The sequence below is a fragment of the Colossoma macropomum genome, unplaced genomic scaffold (assembly GCF_904425465.1).
Source record: "Colossoma macropomum unplaced genomic scaffold, Colossoma_macropomum, whole genome shotgun sequence".
Taxonomy (NCBI): Eukaryota; Metazoa; Chordata; class Actinopteri; order Characiformes; family Serrasalmidae; genus Colossoma; species Colossoma macropomum.
In genome coordinates this window covers 26,164,593-26,187,883 of record NW_023494786.1, presented here as the reverse complement: position 1 = coordinate 26,187,883, position 23,291 = coordinate 26,164,593, and the positions used below count along the sequence as shown (strand labels likewise).

The window sequence follows — 23,291 nt, the reverse complement described above, 5'->3', positions numbered from 1 at the left end:
CAATCTGAAGAATCATTTCACCATGCAAAGAATGGTTCTATATAGACCTCACAGTTATAAATAGAACCATTCCTTTTACTAGAGAACACTTAAAGAACCCTACTTTTTAAGAGTGTGCAACTCAGTATTAAAAGTGCACTGAATAAATAACTGTGACTGGAAGATTTATAACAGTAGTGGAATACAGACAATGGACCAAGTGTTTTTTTAGTTTTTTTATGTTTAAAAATAGCCTTATAGTTTTATTTTGGCCAAAAAAGAAGCGCTCACTTTAGTGTACATTACTATATAACTGTATATTATAATCTAGTCTTCTTACGTTCCAAAATTGTTGAATTGCCACCTTCATATGCATCGATGCAGTTTTACACCCCTGTGCTCTGTGCATTTGTTAAAACCGTTTTGCAGAGTGTTTGATTTCCTATTGACTGGTGAGAATATATGCTGTCAGCTTTCAATCCAGTTCATTTGCCAGCCACTTACATAACCAGCACATCCACACATCCATTGAAGTGACCCTAGCTTTTTGTATTGAGGTTACAAAGCAAAATCAACAAACATTTGTTTGATCTCCAACTCTGAATCTGAATCTCTGAAATCTTTGTGGCGCTCCTGCTCAGAATTAAAATACGCATTTCAGACGTGTGGCCTGGTTTCTCAGAGGTGAGGCTGTTCATGCGTCATCATCATCAACCCAAACAGGTCACACTGTTCCCCCTTCACTGACAGACCAGCGCTAAACTGGTGTCCTCGCTTTCTCCTCTTTTCCTCCTCAAACGTGTCCTGCTTTTCTCCAGCCGTTTGGGAGATATTCTGTGAGGCCATATTTAGAAGCAGAGGGTCTCTACATTTGCATCAGAGCAGCTCAAATTCGCAGGAAAAGGTGAGAGAGGATAGAGAGACAGAACAAGACACCGGGACAGAGAGAAGAGAAGGGGTCAGCCAAAGGGTGGCAGCCATATTGTGAGTGCTGACAGGGAGAGTGACCTTTCCATTTCTCCACAGGAAAGGCTGAGCAGTTACCTGCTGTCACCACAGGCCTGTGGCTTCATCACTCTCTCTGCCTGTCCTTATTTGCTGCACTACAAATGAAATATAATGTAAACATATTCCGACATATTCTATTTACATTTCGGAAAATATTGGCAAGTTGAGATATATTCCATTTTCCTTTCAGAGAGCATGACCTATATGAGTTTTTGTTACCGATACGGATTTTAAGGTGCTAAAAGTTTTGATGCTTTGAGCCTATATAATTTAACATCTTTTCAAGAAAGCCGTAAAATGCAGTTTCTGCCTGTTTGGAGGTCCCTCGGTTGGTCTAGGCAATTTTTTTAGTAATTTTGATGGAATATATTTGTATGATGGAAATGTGCATGATTTTCATTTTGGAGATGAGCATCAAGTCAACATCTATACAAGTGTTTTTGTGTTTAAATGCTCCTTTTTTATTGTATACACAATGAGTTGTACACGACATTATAGACAGTTTTGTTTTCACTGCAGGAGGTTCTCACCCCTCCCCTTTCACCTCTCATTGCTCACTAGCAGCTCAACACAGAGTCACAACATTTCAAAACACAGACAGTCAATGGTGTCCTAGTTACTCTGATAACAGAGTTATAGGTAAAAATATATTATTTGATTATATTGATTAAAAGTATCATAGTAGCCTATTTCCACTCCGCTGACAGAATGGCCTGCAGAAAGAGGTAAATATGGAGTTTTAAAAGGCCTGTATCCTACATTTTTCTTGTATTTTATTTTCTTCCCCACTGAGGTCCACTTATGGGGTTTTGTAGTTTTTTGTATCAAAAGCAGTTTTTATTCCTGAAGTGAAACAGGATAATTTTGTTACTGTGACTTTGAAACTGATATATGTAATGACCACTATTCCGATTGGCTGTCCTTTAGCGTGCTATATTCAAAAATGTGGTCCAGCCTGAAACACTCCTTGTAACGTCAGCGTGAATGGGTGTGGCTAAACTGCTGTAGGCTGAATAGGCGGATATGTGTAAGTGTGTCCATTTTTGTGACATCACAAAAACAATGAATTCCAAATTGGCTGTTTTTGCAGCTCAGGCTCCATGTATGGACTGTATGGACTGAATGGTCTAAATGGTACATTTTAAAACTTTAACAATGTTTTATATACTATATCTTATTTCAAGTAAGAAATGAAAATCTGTTTTTCTGTGATATGGGCTATTTAGTAACAATAACAATAATAATAATTATTCCGTCCATTCATATAGTGCCACACACTCAAGCACAAACCGCTGCTGTCTTGAAGGGATGCATGGCTTCCATATTTTCATGTAAAGGTCAAACAAGGCCCTGTATTAATAAAGTAAGTTATTTAGTTGCTGACCTTTTGGTTGTTTATAATAAACATAATCACATTGCTGAACATGGTTTTCTTATATAACATTTAAAGAGTTATAATCAGGCTTTATAGGGCAGGATTTCTGCTGATCCCAGTAAATCTGTGGAACTGAAATGTTGGCTGATTTTATCATCCAAAAGATATATGTGTCAAGCCCTACTGTGAACACTCAAACATGCTGGACTTTCACATCTTAATCGAGTCCACTGGCATTTATCTCAGCAGATTTGATGGATGTCCAAAAAATATTGCATCTCCAAGCATTTTCATTTTGTCTTAGGAAAATTTAAGAGGATTTCTGCGTCTAGACTGAGCGACATCCAAGAGATAAAGAGTGAGTGAAGCAGAGATTGGCAGGGGTGGTGATGTCAGAGAGGATGTTCTCAGGGATTCACTTGTTGGATTTTGCCATTACAGTGCAAGTAACAGCTTTGCTAATCGTTTGAGAGATGCCTACAGTGTTGCTTCAGTGGCAGTAATGAGGAAAGCAGCCTGGAAAGAAAAGAAAAGAAAAGAAAAGGAAAGAAGGAGTCTAATAGGTAACACACGCCTACTTTACAATCTTGTTAACCATCAGCCATCTTTCCCTATTTATAGACTTTCTTCTGTCTGCTATATTGGTACCATTTCAAAGAAACATTAGCAACCTTTTTCCCTTTTTTTAAAGGCCTCTGTCTGTTTCCATGACGATGAGGTTGCCGGAGCTGGTTGCTAGGAAACAGCCTCTGCTGCAGAGGGGGTGCAGTAGTGGTGATGTCGCAGGCCTACCGGCTTTCACTGAGGTGCAAAGCAATTTCTGGATGGCACGTTGTGAATGATCTGAGCTCAGTCATGCTGTAGTGTATTTTGATGCTTTTACTCTAAGGATTTAACACGATTAATCGATTAAAAAATATAATCAGTGAATCAACAGTGATTATTTGGGCAGTTTGCATGGTGATATAGATATAGAGTTTTCCAGTAAAAACAGAGCCTAATAGACACACCTATTTATGGTCAGTCTTTTTGGTAACAACCTGATGCAAATTAATAAATTAATACATTTTGAACCAAGTTTATTTCTGAGTTTGTTAATACAGCATTAACAATTCGCTACAGAGACACATTCAGACTGATAAAGACCCCCCTCCCACCTCCCATAGTAACATTCAGGGAGTATACGACATAAATTACACATAAATAAATAGTGTAATCATAATTAAATATAAATGAATAAATACACACATACATACATACATACATATATAAAGATAAGTCAGCAGGGGCCTAAAACAATACATCCTAGGGGTGCGGGAAAAACTCGATTCTTAGATGCATCGCGATGCGGACGTGAACGATTCTGAATCGATTCATTCAACGTCAAAAATCGATTTTCTAAATATTTAATTTGTAACGTAATGTTGACGGAACGCAAAAGGCTGAACTGGAAGTGGGTAAGTGCAGCGCCTGGACAGTCTGTGGCGCCACATAACAAAAACAGGTTAGGTCAGGAGTCACAACACACATGATAAGAAGAGCCATTTTGCCTTTCAACGAAGTCAAACCACCTTTGGAGCCACAACATGTAATGCCCAGTATGTCTCAGTATGTGTAAATGTCGTAGTATGGGCTAAAAATATAAACGAGAGCGCAGATTTACTTCGCTCTGCTTTAAGCTTTAGCTTTAGCCGCTTTCCTCCCATCTCCGCCAGAAAACCTTTCTTCAAAACTAGAAGAGTTTCTTGTAAAATGTCTTAGCGTCCGGCTGTTTTACGAGGCTGAAGTCGCTTCTCATTCGCCAGTTTCTCGTTCTAATTTTCCTTTTCCACCTTAAATTCTGCCTTAGGCGCCGAATGTAAATGCGGCACCATTTAAGGTGGAACGGGAAAATACGAAAGAGAAGCGAGTTAATTTTCACAACTTTTTAGAGAAAGACAGTCTCTCAGCAGATTTAACCAACCGCGCTGCTTCTAAATGCGAATAAGTCCTCCAAATGTTCGTCTTAATCTGTTTTTTCGTTCGCTACTGGCGAGGCCAGACCTCGGGGCTATGTGACCTGCTGTCTGCTGTCTGTTCTCAGTCGTTGAGAACCAGGGCTTTCGCGCTCTGCTGCACACTTTGGAGCCGAGATTCAGCGTCCAGTCTCGAAAATAACCCCCCACTCTCTACAACGAGACCAAAAGGGTGGCTGTAACGTACTGCGTGGACACCCATTGCCACTGGATCTTATTTCAGGGTAACAGCGCATTTTATCGCAGATGAGTGGCAGCAGCGTCTCTGAATGAGAGCCTTCTAGTTCACTTGCCACATCACTTCAATTTGATTTATTAATAAAAGGTATTTTAGATAATTAAAGCAAAGTATTTGTAATGATCCGTAATGCATTTACATTATGGATCATTACAAATACTTTGCTTTAGAAACTACCAAGTCCTCAGACAGTGGGAAGATAAAAATCATGTATAGAGAAAAAAGATGCATCGAGATGCATCGATAATCGTTTTATAATCGCATCGCAGCCCTCTGAATCGTAATCGAATCGAATCGTGAGGTGCCTAAAGATTCCCACCCCTAATACATCCTATTATCTAAGTCACTTAAATATATACAGAATACAGGAGGAAGAACCTGACGTACTTTTGCGCTAGTTTTAGATTACGTTTAACGATACGTATAAAAATGTGAGAGGATCGCACACAAAGTGAGTTCAGATATTACTCATATGAGTTATTACATATTCCACTCAGTCTACTAAAATTTGAGCAACTCATGTTGGTCACTTTTTTGTTTATTTTCCTCAGCCTTTTAAAACAAAGCATAAATTTGCCTTAGATTGTCAAAAGACGTGTAGTTGAGAGCCTTATTTTAACTGTGGAATCAGGCACAGCCACTACACTGCAAAAATGCTATTCACAAAAACTAGAATAATATTAAAAACGAGATCTGAAAATCTGCCAATAGTGTAAGCAACATTTACTTACAGATTTCTTGAAATAAGTACCAATATCACCCTATATAACCTTTATAGTAAGCATTGTAGCATCTTACATATGAGATAAGTGAAGAATATTCTGTTTCCAAGCATAATGTTTAGATGCAGGGACTCCATTTCTCTCAAAACCTGCTAAAATCTGAGAATCAAAATATTCACAGTGTAATAAAACTATTGTGAGCTGAGTCTGCTCACCAAACGACAGATCAGAATTTATTTCCATTTTTAACTATACACAAATTAGCCCCCTAAATTTCAGCACTACGAAGGCTCTCAAACAACATCAAATACCATCTCAAAATCCCTGTAAGAGGAGGCTAGTTTGAAACAAGTGAAAATGCCATAATTGTTGACACATTAATCATAATAACCTGATGGGTGAATGTTTGTTTGAATGTTTGTACCTTACAAAAGTACGATTTTAGTTTAGCCTCTAACGTGTGCTGACAGAATATTTAAAAGCAGTATAAAACTGTGTAAACTTCCCAGAACAGGTGTACATATGTAAAAAAAAAATGTAAATGAAGCAGAGATTGGCAGGGGTGGTGATGTCAGCAAGGATGTTCTCAGGGGTTCACTTGTTAGATTTTGCTATTACAGTGCAAGTAACAGCTTTGCTAATCATTTGAAGATGATACAGTGTTGCACCTCTGTAGAGTGTTTTAGTGGGTAAATAATGTCATTCGTTCATTAATAACATGTCTTATTCTTCGTCAGTGAACTTTCGTTTTCTGTTTTCACAGCTCCAGTATTTCACTGTCAGTTTTAAACTCTACAGTTAGTGGGCAAGACTGCACACAGTTTGCATGATCAGCTTTCAGTTTCACTAGATAAAATGATCTAAAACAAGTAAAACTGAATTAAGATAATCGTACAACAAAAATATTCGTGCAACGAAATGAGAAAAATTACATATATTGACTAGATTTAAGATGAATTCGCTTGCCAATATATTCGTTTTGTTTTTGTAGTGTACGAGTGAGAAATACCTAAAAGTGAATTGTGCTGCAGTCTTAGTAAATTGCATGTTAAATTCAGGTGCATTGTGGGTGCATATTGTCGTGGCATTAATGCACATTTTTCGCTGTTCCTGCACTTATATGAACATCTGTCCCATATTGTTTTTACATTTTTCTCCTAGTTTATATTGTTCAGAATTTTGCAGTCTTTGAAAGGCTGCCTGGCTTTCCAAGTACATTTTAGTGTCCTAATGTACAATCTGATTACTCGATTAATTGTCAAAACCATCTGTATCTTGCTTTTATAAGCAGCTACTATGTTTATCCACAAACAGACAGTTCCAGTAGCTTCACATAATAAGATTCTTCACTGTCTGTATACAGTACACCATGCAGTTTGCAATGTATAACTCCATTATAGGGGAGTGTTTACAGCAGTCGGATGCATTTCTGTGCCCTGAGCTCACATTCATCACTCAGCTGCTCTAAATGTTTCAGCAGGAGCAGCTCTGAATGGCATTAGGGGGTCATTAATGTTGGATATGTATCGACAGGCATTTGTTTGAGACACTCTTTGTTTAGAGCATGAATATGATGACTCAGGGCCTCTACATGTGATGGTTAAGTGCTTTTGATGGATAAGTGAGAAGTTCATAGCACAAACAGTGTGCAGCTGTCATGACATTGGAGTTATGGCTGGTTATAGTGGATCACCCCATTGTTTCTGCCTTACTCTCAGACTAAACCGTAGAAGTTATTATTGTCATTGTTAAATAGTATAATATGCAAATTCACAAAAAATAAAAAAGGTAGTATTTTTAATGACTAATTTTACAGATTTTTACCATCATTAAGAAAACATTCTTTTACTGTTAACAGGCTATTATAACCTATTTTTCCATGTTTTTTTACTCATAATTGTTATATTCAATATTTTTATGTAGACAATGTCATTCTATTGACAGATAATTTGCTTGTTTTAATAAATAGTGTTTGAAGCAAGCAACATTATCCACTATTTTTATGTAAAATTATCTGTAAAATAAATCAGTTTCACTAGATAAAATGATCTAAAACAAGTAAAATGTCTAAAATTAAGATCTTATAACAGAATTGTTCTTGCAACGATCTCAAAATGAGAATTATTACATATATTGACTAGTTTTAAAACAGTTTTGCCTGCCAGTATATGCTTTTTTACAGTATAAGAGTGAGAAATGCTTAAAAATGAATTATGTTAGCAATGATTTATTTTTTAAGGGTTAAAAGCTTACCTTTAGGGTGCTGTAAGATGGCCTGAAATCCAGCCATTTTCCCTCTGGTTTTTTGCATATTTACTGCAGCCTTGGCTGAATCAAGCTGCAAACTCCCATTGCAGTCACACTCATACATTAGTCTGCATGCTAATTGGATTTCCTGAGGCAGCGTTGGATGCAGTATAAAGGCCGGATAGGGCTGACTGGCTGAGAGTACATGGCTCTTCTCCTCAGGGGGTGGAAAGCGTGTCAGCTCTGCGATGTTTTCTGAGTTTGCGTGGGTTGCGGCTTTAGAGCTTTCTGAATGAGCTCAGCTGAATGGAAGTTTAGGCCGCAGCGCTTCCTCCTCAGTCGTAGCTGGAGCTGAGTAATTGCTCGCTGTCGAGCTATGTAATGACTCAGTGGCCCTTGAATGAGCCAAATGCCAGTCAGGACAAGCTCCTGGCTCTGGCTTTTACGCACAGTGTGTTTGTGTACAGCTCGGGACATTTCCATGAATGATTCGCTCCCTTATTGTGTCTTAACTAGGGACAGCTGCTTCATTTGGTATACACAGATTGTGTTCTTAATGTAATATGGAGCCATTTTCTGTCTCTGAGTGGGACGTTTGTTGCCCTGCCTGTCAAAACATACCCGTCAAAGAGCTGAGATCCATTTATGCCAGACGACCTTGACTTTGCCACTGGCGTATTGCCTTTACACAGCTTTATCTCTGACCACAGAACAGATGAGTGATGTTCCAAGTAATATGGAAAATACTCTCTTATTTCCACACTGTGTATATTGCAAATATCCAAGCAATGTAATGACAGGAGGGGGCATATATATACCCTGTATATATTGAAGTGTTCTTTAAAAAAATGTCAGAGGCCAACCTTCATTTACTCAATTTCTAGTCAAATAAATAGAAGTTATTCATTTTTTTCAGGGGATATTTCTGAGGAGATTAGATATATCATCCACTTGCATAAAGAAGAGGAAGGTCAAAGGAAAATAAGTGAAAAAGCAAGAGTTTTCAAAAGTGAAGTACAAAAAAATAGTAAAAGATACAGAGAAAATACATCTTTCCACTATGAGAAGATGACTCAATGCTACAGGTCTGAAAGGATGTGTAGCTGTGAAGAAGCCCTTACTGAGAAAAGGAAATTTACAAATCAAACAAAGGGATTTCTGGTGTTCTCAGAACACCAGAGTCCAGAACTAGACATCATTGTGTTGCAACCTCAGATGTCTAGGGAAAAAATTACGCTATCCAACTGCCAGACCAAGACACCACCAAATAATGGACCAATTATCAGCATTGATTTCTTTATCTTGTACAAGTTAAAGGCACCACCTTGTAAAAAGCCGGTAGGTCTACCTTTAAACTGGTCAAATGCAGGTGAGCTTATTGAAGAGAAAAACAGGGCGTGAGCTAATGCCAAAACAAACTAGAAACCAAAGATAACTAAACTCATCTAACACAAAACAAAATTACAATTTTAAAGCGTCCTCCCTGTCCCAGACCAGGAGAAAACAAAGTACACTCACCCCCTTACTTACAAAGAGAGAGCTTTACAAGTATTTAGGCAAATTTATACAACAGGATAACACATTAGTTCACGAACAAAGCTTCGGGTACTTGGTCTGGTCAGGAGTCCTCCAGACGTTAACCCTATGGGATATGTGATGAACGAGAAAGAGAGAGCACAAAAGAAACACCACATACCCCCAGGATCGTAACAGTTGAATTTGTTTGTGATTGTTTGAGTGGTCAGAAGCAGAAAATGCAACCAACTTTTAAGACTCTGGAGGTGTGGAAAAATATTCCTGTAGATTTCTTTAAAAAAACGTGAGTCTCCTGAAAAAAACTAAAGCTGGAAAAATGGCAAAAGGTGATCACACTAAATACTGAAAACAACTTTTAGGAGTTGAGGTGAGGTTTCTGACTTTTGCACAACCATGGCCATATAGATACTCTCTCTCTCTCTCTCTCTCTCTCTCTCTCTCTCTCTATATATATATATAGTAATATATATGTAGTATACTAAGTATTATTATTATTAACTATCATTATTATTATTATTCTTTATTTTGATTATATTTTGTTGGGGAAAGCATCTGCACTGCTTTACAATTGATCACACTTTGCTTTGGCATTTTAAGAGTGGATCAAAAAACAAACAATAGAGCCTAACGAACTTCTAAAAAGTTCTAAAAAGTTCCACTGCAGTTCTGTAAATCACTCGGTTCGTGAGCCGTATTTTTGTACTAACAATTTTATCCTTAGCTTGTTTTTTGTAAAGGTAACACTAAAGTAACACTAAAGTAACAATTGTCTTACAAAGGGTACCCAATTCTGGTATAATTACATTTCAGACCTGTACTAAAGTAGGTTGTAGTGTCCATACTTGTCTTTTTGTTGGGCTCACACTATACATTTCATAACCTTGAATCTGTCTGTTTCTTTTGGAGTAACATTAGTTCACATTAATTATTAGAAAGTTGCAAAGGGAAGACAGAGACAAGAGCAAATCTCCTGCACTATTTGTGCTTGTAGGAGCATTTATTATCCTGTGGATATATTCTGCTGAATTCTTTGGTAATTCCAGCTAGAAGAGCTTCATTAATCCAGGCTGTGGGCCGAGAACCACCCCATCATCCATTTTACTAGTTTACTCTTTCAGTTTGAAGCACAGGTGCGTGCAGAGCATAGAGAAAAGAGCCTGTATGCACTTTCTTGTACAATACCCCCACAACTGACACAGGTGCATTATTTGCCCCAGATGGCTCTGTACTGCAGCGCTCTCAGCTGTCATTGTGATTATGTCCCATCATTATATTTTAATCAGGGTTTGTAAACACTTTCAGAATCTCATAAAAGAGGCTTTAGCACATAAAAGCTCTTTAGCGGTTTATGAGGCACTGGGTCATTCGCCATTTTTTAATGAGCTCTTCGCCTGAAGCTCTGACTGAGTAATGTGGGAAAATATGTTTTTGATGATTCAGAGATTATTTCAAACAATGTTGGTGAGATGGATGAGCTACCCTTTTTACAGGGCATGTCTGTTTGATGCCATCACATCTCTCCTAGACCTGGGATTCAGTCAACACTGCTGGATCAGTGTAGTCGGCTTCTAGTAGTGTTGCACAGCTTGCAGTATGGCAAGGATATCAGCCTAGACCATAGATATAATCATTCTACCAAATTAGTTCAAACTGCGGTCCCACAGTAAAAAATAGATTTACACGGATTATGTTATGTTCTGTTCAAACTTTTGATATCAATTAAGATAGTAATAAGCTGGTGTTCCTGTGCCCACTACAGCCTCAGCCTTCTGTTCTTGGCTGACAGAAGTGGTGTTGTAGCCCATCCACCTCAAGGTTAGATGCGTTGTCCATTCTGAGATGCTTTTTTGCTCGACACCAATTGTACAGAGTGGTTATCTGAGTTATTGTAGCCTTTTTTTGTCAGCTCAAACCAGTCTGGCTGTTCTCTGTTGACCTGGTCATCAACAAGGCATTTCAGTCCACAGAACTGCTGCTCACTGGATGTTTTTCTTTACTGCACCATTCTGACTAACTGAGTAACTCTAAAGACTGTTGTGCATGAAAATCATAGATCAGCAGTTATAGAAATACTCAAACCAGCTCATCTGGCACCAACAATCATGCCACGGTCAAAGTCACTCATATCACATTTTTCCCCTATTCTGATGGTTGTTGTAGACATTATCTGAAGCTGCTGTCCCGTATCTGCATGATTTTCTGCACTGCTACCACTGGATTGGCTGATTAGATAATTGAGTGAATGAGTAGGTGTACAGATGTTCCTAATAAAGTGCTCAAATAATCACACCAAGTCTTGTAGTTTTAGACCTGAGAAGATCAGTAAAAAAAAAGCTTTCTGTTTTTTTAATATACTGGCTAAATGAGTCTCAGAATCAATACAAAATCCTGTTGTACCAGAGCGTCTCTACCTGCGTTATCCAGAAGTAAGTTCTTTGCTGTTCAGATGTGACACTGATTTGTCCTGAAAGACTGCACTCACGAGGACATTTGAGCATCTGTCAAAAAAAAACAAAACATTGATACACATTGCTGATTTGTTGTGATCATGTTTGTGGGCGGAGACTGATGTTTTTTCCCATGTAACCGGTAATCATGCGAGCAGGAAAGTCACTCAAATGTATGCAAAAACTGCTGACTGCTATGGGTTCCCTCTTACTTCACAGAAGGAAGCAAGAAAGACAAGGCTCCCTCTGAGCTGTCCTTAAAGATCTTTAGAGTTGGATTGTACAGGATGTGAGCTGACTGCAGCAATTAGGTTAGTGTCTCCTCCAACTTGCTCAACAGCCACATGGCTGACTGCCATGAAGGCCCAGCCCCATGTCTTACTAGCTGATGCATGAATACATCACAGTATAAGACTGTCTGGTGAACCTTTTCAACGTAAAACAGATTGTTTGCTCATCGGCATACGTTTGTTGTCCAACAGCAAGAGGTGCATCATTGAAGAATACCAAAATGCTATTGTGAACACAGTCAAAGGCTGTGTTCAAAACATTGATATGGTAGTATATTGTGAACAGACTCTTGTGTAGAGTAGAATCAATATGGTCATGGCTATATCAATATTTCCGATTTACACAGGTGGTTTACGAGATGATCTGCTATTGCATTTAGATCTGAGAGAGCATTTCTAATTTCTAATCTTCTGAGACATTAGTTTTTGTCCTCTGGAGAGTTTTGTAGCTGTATCACCATATTATCATAACAACTGTTCATTTCTTTTAAGAGTAGGTCATGGACTTTAAAATGCTACCACATGTTTTGGGGATTGGATCTTGTGAACATGTATTTTCTAAGATGGTCTAGCATGATCTGAAAGAAGCTGTTCGCCCCAAAGAATCTCAGAAATATCAATGGGCCTCATTTACCAACCATTCTTAAGAAGAAATTTCTTCTTAAAACCCACTTGAGATCTGCTCTTAAGTAAGAAGAGAATCAACACACTCAAGAGCACAAAGGTGCGAACAGTTCTGCGGTTTAACAACACGTCATGAATCTGACGTGGACTTTTCCTTAGGATTTTTCTCAAGAACAAATTTAAGAAAAAACTTAGGAAGGCATTGGTGAGTGAGGCCCAATGGTTGAAGACAGGAATTCTACCAAACTGTTGAGCAAACATGATCAGCTACAGTTAACTTTTGGTAAAGTTTATTGTTGCTAAATGAGGCTCTACAACAAGGATTTAATACTTTTTGTAACCTAGACTGTAAGTGTTAACAGTATTTTTCTGTATGACAGAAGAGTATGTGCATGTGTTTGTAGTATAAAAAGAAAGTGTTTGCTGAAATCTGAGTTGTTAAGTTTATCAGCCAAAATATTGCTTATGTCTTGATGTTTTAATCATTCAGGATTCCCCTTTAGGAGTGCAACAAAAAGAGTAAATAATGTAAATAAGCAGTTCTATAAGTTACTCTGTACTGAAGTAGTTTTTGTCCTGCTATATCTGTACCTGCACTCAAGTTGTTTTTTTGGAAGCATATTTTAGTTTTATTATCCAGTGGTTATATATATCGCTGCTGTTGGAACAAAACTGGAACACTAATTTGAAAGTGCTTGTTGTCTTTTACATTGTGTGTAAATTCCATTATGAATAGACCAAAACAAGTGGCCCAAAATAACTTTGAAAAAAGTCTGGTTCCATTGACTTACATTGAAAATAAAGTAAGTTTTTTCCTTCACCTGTAAAATTGCCATTTTGTAGATTTCAACAGCACCAATCTCTCTCTCACACACTGCACAAAATCACTGAAATAGGACTAATTTTAGTCTCTCTGCAAGGAGTCCTGCAGTCAATCAGTCTTCTTTAATGAAGACTGAATATGAATATGTAATCTAACATTTATCATGAGAACAATAAACATCATGTTACCTGCCCCTATGATGGAATAATCACATAGCACTAATACAAATGAGAGTTGATGTGTTTTGCCATGCAATTTGCAGCAGTTGCAACACACCAGCGACACAACTAAACTTAGGATGTATGTCTTGGCATCATCCCAAAGATTTGTAAGTCAACTCAATGTGACCTTCAAAAGCCAGTTATGTTATGTCTGGCCTGCTGTTCTGTATCGTGTATTATAGTACAGGGATGCTAGCATGTATCATATTATAATATTACTGCCAATACCCACGTCACTGAGTATTGAACTTTGGCCAATCAGATCCCATCGACAAACATTTCATAAGCAGGCGCCATCTGTCAAGATTCAATTTGTGTTTCTTGAGGAGGATGTTTTCTGAATGCTGTTGGAGCTCAGAGCATGTTGGTGTGATGATTGTGTGCAGGGTGATTGAACTGAACCCCTCCAGCCCTGCTGTAAATCCATGTGGGCGTGTCTAATAGGTCTACATGTCACTGCAGTGTGCTGACTTGCGTTTGTGGGCTCGCTGTACCTCATATCTGCTTCTTGTGGAATTATGTAACACTCTGCTCTGGCCTAGTTCATCTAATGATGGAATGTCAGGGCTCTCAGACACTGCAAATCCTGTGGTGTCCTTTTCTGGATTTTGCACCATATCCAAGTAAATAAATGGTTGTCACAGTTATATAATGATCAGGATAAGGGTGGGAAATATGCAAAAAATAAAATCAGAAATAAAAAATAGTATTTCATCAGAAAATATATTGCTTTTTACTTTTTGAGGTTAAAGAAGTGCTGAAACTAGATAAAACCTCTTATAGTCTTTAATAATGTATGAAAAAAATAAAACATTTGTTTAGCCATAAAAATGGATACAACTTCATTGAATAAGCAGGCTGTATGCCTGTTTAATTTAGATCATTATTTATCAGTATCTAGCAGCATTTTTATTATTTTTTAGTTAAAAAAAAAAACAGCAGCTCACCTATACATTTATTAGATTCTCTGAACATTCTCTGACCAGTACAGATTGTCCAAAATTACTTGAAATTAAATTTTACTGAATAAATGTAAGCCCTGCGATGGACTGGTGACCTGTCCAGGGTGTATCCTGCTTTCCGCCTAATGACTGCTGAATAGGCTCCAGCACCCCCCTCCAGGACCCAGAAGGATAAGCAGTTTCAGAAAATGTGTCCACTCTTTATTACAGCTTCCATACTTTTCAAAAGACTTTGTTTCAGTTCTTTAAAGAAATCTACAGGGATATTTTTCCACACCTCCAAAGTTCAGTCTCAGAAGTTGGTTGCATTTTCTGCTACTTACAATCCAAGTAATCCCAAACACATTCAGCGATGGTGAGGTCTGGACTCTGGGGTGGTCAAATTTAATTGCTGTTTATCTGATGGGGACAGTTTCGCTAGTCTCCCAGGTCTTGATGGTCGAGTCCCATTTTCTCTGCATCTTTTAATCAGTTGTTGAACATCAGTTTTGGAAACTCCTTATTTTTATCACTCATGGGCACAAAAACAGGATGATGCCTTTAGAAATCTATGATTTCTCAGTGGATAGGTTCCAAACTCAACATTGCCCAAATATTCAGAACTGTGTTTTTACAGCCCTGCAGATTCAGGACCATGGACAGCTCCACCATCACCAGTAAATGTGGACTCCATTGGCCTGAGAGTATGCAGGCAGGGCCGAGTGCAGATCGATACTTGATTGGGCAGCAATGGGACAGCAGGCTGGCTGGACTGCTGCTGTGTCACTGATCCAGCAGAGAAAATCAATGCTCAGCTCATCTCTCTGCTCCTCCACTCTAACATATCTGTCCTTTGCTTATGTAACCTGTGCTCTCAAATAGTGGAACAGAAACAGTTTTAGAGCCAAATTCTGTACAAACTGACCAAAATACAAAAAATATCCTGTTCAGTTTATCTGCAACAGATTGAAAAGCTCTTAATCAGAGGATAAAACCTCTTCAGGACGTCTGTTACCAGTTTGGGCTGTGCAGTGTACAGTTTTCCATGTTGGTTGATGACGGTCTGTCATACTGTGACAGAAACTACGTAAGCAAGTCTGTGTGAGATTCCTATACAACTCAGTGCTGTTTGACATAAGCGTGCCATGCTGATTCATGATTGATGAATTTCCATTATTTATTTGCTACATTAGGCTTATACCTTCAGTGCAAAACTGAGGACGCAAACCTCCAACAACAAACATGTCTTGGCAGATGGACTACATTTGGAATAAGGGGAAAATTGTATATATTAGGGTTTAACCAAATCGTTGGCAAAACATCTCACAGGGTTGTGACTGATAGATTAGTAATGCTAAATGTTTGCATTTGCAAGAATATACCAGTTCTGTTGCTAACAGTGTCTCTATATCTGTGATATTGTTTCTATAGTGATAATTCGCTGCCCCAGATTATTCAGCAAGAGGAGGGAGAAGACAAACTATTACAAAATGATTAAAATGCATTATAATAGTTCTATCCTCGGTGAGTTGTTTTATTTAGATAGGACCCACTGTTATTGTTAGAAATAAAGGTTCTGTGCAGGTGTATTTTTTGTTCATCAAGGTGCAAACAATGTAAATGTATAAGAGTCGTTTTAAGGTCCAACTGTGAACCTTAAATAAGTTTGTCCAGGTGAAAAGTACATATTTGTGCCTTTTCATAACCAAATATTTTAAAACAGAACAATAAAATAAAAAGCCTGGAGACGAGACGGGGTGTGTGGAGTCAACACAACTTAGAAAATATGATTTCAATGGATTATGGTACAATTATGTCCCTTGACTAAAGGTACTGAGATGTACCCTTGAGGGTACTGCCCCAGTGACAGTTTCCCACCTTTATTTCTGAGAAAATAAAAATCATAAATGTGTCACCACTTATTCTCTTCCAGCTTATCAGATATCAGAAAAAATATTATTTGTGGTGAAAATTTCTTGAAGTATCATGATTATATTTTTGCCAAATCACCCCTAATTCTACTCTATTTTTCATTGTTGTTAAAGGCAGCCTATGATGGTTCATGTTACTTTCCTAGACAATTCCTGGAAGAAATGTGCAAAATGAGGCTGAGCGCTGTGAGAGTGGGATTTTGGGACAGTACAGACAAAGAGGATGTTAAAAAATTTAAAACCGTGTGCAGGCCTAGTTTCAGCTGTTTGATTTATTTGGCTTGCATATTTTATACAAGTCAGGCCCATTGTATTCAAGTATTACAACAGACTAAACAGATCTTTCATACAGTTTATGCTTTAATATGTTCTCCTGACATGTTTCTGATTTAGGTCTTGTAAACATTGCATACAAGACCTCGGATAACTATGAATTATTTATTTCCATCAGTTTTTAATGCTCAAATGTTTGCAGAAGGCAAATTGCCCCATGAATAATGAAGCAGAGAAAGGACACTAAAGTGAATCGGTCAGGTTCTGTAAGATTATTTTATGCATTTTTAGTGTGGCTTATTCATCTTCCTTTGCACATAATTACAAATGTGTAATTCAGTGTCGTGTAGTAGTTCAACCCAGTATTAATCATTTGGATTTGGAGAGAATTTTTCATTACATATAATAGCAAATTGCATGATACCGCATAGCCAAACCTTTTACTGTTCTTGGATATTAAACACAGACTGTTACTCAAGGTTTGATTTGATTCCAGTTTGGATTCATACCTGCTGGTTCTCTGGATAGGACAGAATGCAGCTCTGAATTTCTACATAGTAATGCTTGTAGTTGTAGTGCTTTTTTGAAAGGCATTTAAAGATCCATCTCTGGATGAGACTGTGTGCTACTGTAGCTTAAGGGGCTCATGCATTTGAAAGTATGGCCCAGCCCAAAGCTTCCTGTCAGCCAGGAAACAACCCTGCAGGAGCTCCTTATCATCTCTGTCGGCATACTGCCATTCATCACCGCAATTAAAGCACTTCAGAGAAGCTTGTACATCCGTCAGTGTCTCTACTGCTTCAGGATGCACACAGATATGATCATTACTGAGGCTACCTATACATGCTGTAGAGGAGGCTGGGCTGGTTGTCACAGTTTTCATTCTCTGTTTTATGCCCCTAATCCCTAAATTAGGATAATCCAGCTACATAAATGTCAGTATTTGCTGAAGTTAGGTCATTCACAATTAGAGCTCTTGTAGTGATCTTGGCTCAATGTTAAAATGCTTAGACGCAAGTATAATCTTACAATAGAGCCAAAACCACAAACACTCTGACAATAGAATTGTATTCTTCACATCGTTGCTGTCGGAAAAAAAGTTTTTTACATAACTTGAAAATGCCTGTAGCCCTTTATATTGTGTGTAAATTTCCTGAAGAATTGACCAAAAGAAATGGCCCAGGTGTTAGACACACCTGCGTTGTTAGTCCACCCTGTAGATGCGAAGTCAGAGACGATAGCTCATCTCTTGCTGTACAGTATGAGCTAGTCATCCTCTAGTCCTTCATCAGTGGTCACAGGACGCTGTTGGCTGGATATTTTTGGTTGGTGGACTATTCTTAGTCCAGCAGTGACACTGAGGTGTTTAAAAAATCCAGCAGCACTGCTGTGTCTGATCCACTCGTACCAGCGCAACACACACTAACACATCACCACCACGTCAGTGTTGCTGCAGTGCTGAGAAAGATCCACCACCCAAATAGTACCTGCTCTGTGAGGGTCCATGGGGGTCCTGACCACTGAAGAACAGGGTAAAAGGGGGCTAAAAAAGTATGCAGAGAAACAGATGGACTACAGTCTAATTGTAGAACTACAAAGTGCACCTATATAGTAAGTGGAGCTGATAAAATGGACAATGAGCGTAGAAACAAGGAGGTGGTCATAATGTGATGCCTGATCGGTGTATATATATATCATTCAGCAGTCTTGACACACAAATGAGTTAAAGACTTTTGGGACTTGACAATCAACACAGTGCCAATTAACCTCACTCTGCCATACTTTTCATATACTGGATGATAGATGAAATAATCAATGAATTAAAATATTTTTTTCTAGTTTACTTCCAGTCCATACATCGTCACCAGACTCAAGGGGAGAATGAGCTGTCCAGCTTTTAGAATTGAGCTTTGGCAGCAGCCTGGTCAGTCAGACCATCCGGTTTTACACCAGTCTTAGTCTTTCATTTGCCTGACCTATTTGCTTTACAGATGGATTTTGTGTTCGGTTAGGTAGTGATTTATAGTTATTACAAGTAACATGTGGATTAAACTCAGAAATCATCTGATTAACCTAATGACTCTGCAGCTTCTTAGATCGGAACGTTCCAGCCATTGGACAGACTTAAGTCCAGGAGATTTGGATTCTGCGCTCCAGACAAACATTATGAAACTGTTGTCCAGACTGTCTTTTCCCAAACTGACCGCAGCTTTTAATCTGTTTTAAGGTTACTTTAAAATGGAAAAAAGTCACTTTGTTATTGAGTTTTGGCAATAGTTTATTGGCTCCTGCAGATTTTCTGTTCACAGCTCAGTGTTTGATGTTTGAGAGTGCGTTTATCTGATGATGATCTGATGGTGAAATCAGGCTTGGAGGTTGGTCTGATGTAGAGGCAGGAAATTAAAGTTCTGCGCTGTGTTGTGACAGGAGTTTCAATGTTTGGCTGAGGTTATGTGCAAAAATGAAGCAGTGCTGACACCTTGTGGAGAACAGGGAAAGCGGTCTCTCTGTGAGAGCATGCACAAAATATAGATAAAAATACAATTAGATACAGGTGGGAATGTCTGATCTCACAGTGATTTGATTTAGTTACAGCCCTTTAAAAATGCTTCAGTGCATCATGAAGTCTTTCACCACAGTTTGGTTCTTTTGGTAAAATTCAGAATTATTTTTAAAAACTCACTAAATGCATAAGTGTCATTGGAGGAATTATTTACACCACAGTGAAATATAGACAATGGAAACTATATTACTAATGAAAAATAGGGGGTTAAGAACAGCACCTGTCCATACATCGTCAATTGTAAATACATACATAGTCAATTGTAAAGTGATCTGGTGAAGAGACAGTACTGAGACTGGACACTTTAAAAACAGACAAATGTCATGAAACATGTTCACTGCTTGTACTAAATAACAAACTTTTTTATTGGGAAGCATATAAAAATCAGTGTCCAGTATACTGGACATTTGGACTTGGGTGCATGAAATGTGTAAGCTTTTGAACAATGAACACATTTATTATCACCAATATAACAAGATACAAAGCAAGCAATGCACTTTTTCTGTGTTTCTTGTATGTAAATGTGCATGAATAGGTTTCTGAACTCTTGGAACCACCTGGATTTCTGCATGAAGTAAAAACAAAAAGTGAAAAAAAGAAGAAAATATTAATGTTCATTCATAATAATAAACAAAGTATTTTTAACATAAAGCATACGCATTGATTTACATTGCTACATTTTAAATGACCAAGTGGGTTGAACAATCAAGGTCACTGATGCAAAAACAGCAGAATAAAAAGAGTAATTGTAGTGAAGTGCTCCCATCAATTCAGGCAGGTCTGATCTGCTCTCCAAATCAAACAAAACTGTTTTCAGATGGATAAAAACACAAATTTTGGTTACCACCGAGTTACACGTTATCAGAATAAAGGCACTTTGCAAGTACAGTTTTGTTCATCATGGTACAAACAATGTAAATGTACCTTCAAGGGTGCAACAATGGTTTGAAGGTCTGACTGTGCACCTTTATTAAGTGTTTTCCTGGGGAAATTTACGTAGTTGTACCTTTTTTATAACCTAATGTTTTAAAACAGAAGGATAAAATAAAAAAAATGTTTTTGTTTATTAAAAGATAAAAGAAAATGTTCTAATAATGGCCAACCAATAGAAACAGTGTCTACAGTCCACAAAAAGTAAAGAAAAGTCTGTACAAACACATACAAGTGACTGTGGTGACGTACCTGCTTCTATGGAGCTAGAATACCTGGGAAAAATAAAATGAGGAGGATATACAAAGAAGTGTTATATTTCTCTGTAATGTAAGTCCAGGTGGATTTTATATATCAGCATCAGCATATGTGCACATGAAGGTATCAGATATCAGCCGAGGCCCAAAATTCCCATATCAGTGCATCCCTATTTAAAACTTTCTGAACCACTGTGTCAACTGCTCAGTTCCTTCACCAGCAGTACTGTCCACTCTTCTCGTTTTTAGCCTGGAACTCATCCACTCCAAGTTGGAATACCACAGAGACAAAGAGCCTCTGTTAATTACTGGGACACTGGAGTGCATAGGGGCTGCTATGTCGCAGCTTGTTTCCACAAGCAAAGCATTTTGCACCCCAAAATAAAAATTTCTTTCCTCAAAAAAAAAGATTTAGTTGTTAGGCTTATGTGGATATAAAAACTTTTATGCATGTTTTGTTATTTTTCGTGACCTCATCAATTCTATTCAAATCCCATTTGGTTTGAAGTGGCGTTTGAATTTGGAAGTTGTCTGTTCTTTGTCGATTTCAGCAGCGTGTTCTGATTCTGTTTACCTCACTCAATCTGTCAAGCGTTATGGTCTGTCCACTAGATGGCACCATGTTAAAATCATGCTACACTTTACCAGACATAAGCTGTTAAGAGTCAGCCTGTTAAGTATGAATTCCTAAAAGCATTTACAGGAGCTTAGCTAAAGGGCAAGTTATTTTTGTGTTAAATTTAGTAGGATGCTCACGTAGGTGTTGAATAGATCAAAGATGATGACATCTCAACTTTTGCCTTTTTTTCAAGACTTTAGTCTGTCAGGTAAATGAATCAGAACCCTATTCCAGATGTTGAATCCAGTTTCCAGTTCTAGGTTTTATAATTTTGTAGTTACTTGAACTGTTGGTGTAACTGATTGGCTTGACCTGTGATACATCGAACAGTGATTCCAAAAAAAAGTGAAGACCTCTGCCTTACTAAGAGGATCTGTATCAATCCTTAAAAATACTGGAAGATTTCTATGGTGCTGAATAGTACTTCTGCAATAATCTGTAATATTTTCACCTTTTTAAATATTTTTGTGGTACTGTCATATTGTAATCTATAATTGTGGTGTAAAGGGGAGAGCAGGGCACAAATGAACTTTCTTTTTTTTGCTAAATAAGTATAAGAATATTTGAGCAAGGCTTACACAAGCAGCCTACTAGGGGGTGTAACAACACAAAATTCAAAATTTAATTCAATATGATGTGGTTGTGTCTTGATTTGATACCCAGAAAATCATGGCTGATAATGTGCCTTATGTTAATATGTTTATGTTTCCATTTTTAATGTTTTAGAGCATTACACAAGTACAAGTTTTGAAACAAAAGCTGTGCTTTACTGTGCCCTGATCTGTTTTTCTGGCCACGAGCTAATGTTTTAGCCCCAAGCTAACACACTACACCCAAGCAAACATTACAGTTATGATACAGCAGTTGTTGTGAGACAGTCATCTCCCATCGTACATCCCACACAAAACTCATCTGCTAAAAAAGATGCGCAGAGATCCACATGAAAAATTTACACAAAGATATTATGACATATCAGATCACTTTTGGATCAGTGCAGTCTGATCAGACAAAACAAAAAAGAACTATTCGGCAATAATGAATCTAATCATATTTGGAGAAAGAAGAATTGTGTGCATGATCCCACCACACCCACAGTGAAGCATGGCGGTGGGAGTATTATGATATGGGGCTGCTTCTCAGCAAGCAGTACTGGGGCACTATCTGTCATCGAAGGAAACATGAATGGAGCAGTGTATCAAGAGATGTCTGAGGAGAATCTTCTCGTTAGTCAAGCAAGGGGAGAAGATGGACATTTCAACAAGAGAGTGACCTCAAACATACAGCCAAAATAACTCAAGACAGGTTTCCATATAGCATGGCCTAGCCAACCTCCTGATTTGAATGCTGTTGAGAATTTTCAAAATACTACACTGTACAGGTTTTCCATCATGGAGAACTGTTTAACCATGCAAAGAACCATTTATGCTTTCGTGTGATTGTGTAAGTTAAGGATGTTAAGGGTTCATTTACTGAAGAACCCTTGAAGAACCATTTTTTAAGAATGCATGTAGAATGCAGTATGAAATCAAATAGTTGCTATGGTTCATTCCATGCTTTTGCTGTTTGATTGTTTTTTTTCCTGTATGTTCTTTGTAGTTTAGGAGCATTTCTAGTTTCACACAATGTTCCTCTGTCAGGCACTTCTGAAGAGCACAATGAGGCTGATCTGACCTTCTGCTGATTCATACTTTAAAAAAGGAAAGGTCAGCCATGACGTTATGTCTGCCTCATTGTTGCTTCACTGCATAATTGATCATCCACCCTCCAAAGTTGGCAAAAACCATACTGTCGCTGTTGCACTTTGACCCTGCTTGAGGTGGTGTTGAGGTGAATGGAGGTCTTCTCTCCATTCACACTGTTGTACAATATTTTTCTCATGTTCTTCTAGAACAGGCATGTCAAACTGGGGACCTTCTGGGCCAAAATGCTATAGAGATTAGAGTTTACCCTCATCTAATGCTCTGAATTCAGTTCATGAAGGCTTTGCTAATTAGCTGATAAACTGAATCAGGTGTATAATGAGGCAGCATGCTAATGACTGCAGTGTTCTGGCCCGCAAGGACTGAAGCCTGACATGTTTTAGAGTGTTCTCTCCATTCACAACATCAGATATATATATATATATATATATACACAGATCAGGCATAACATTATGACCACCTCTTTGCTCATTGTCCATTTTATCAGCTCCACTTACTTTATAGGTGCACTTTGTAGTGCACTCTGTTTCTCTGCATCATTTGTTAGCCCCC

At 38.1% G+C, this 23,291-nt stretch overlaps 1 protein-coding gene across 1 annotated transcript in view; it reads left to right on the top strand.

The window, feature by feature from the left end:
• dclk1b (doublecortin-like kinase 1b) overlaps positions 1–23,291 on the top strand; it is a 62,071-nt gene that overhangs the window by 5,671 nt on the left and 33,109 nt on the right. The window lies entirely within an intron of this gene.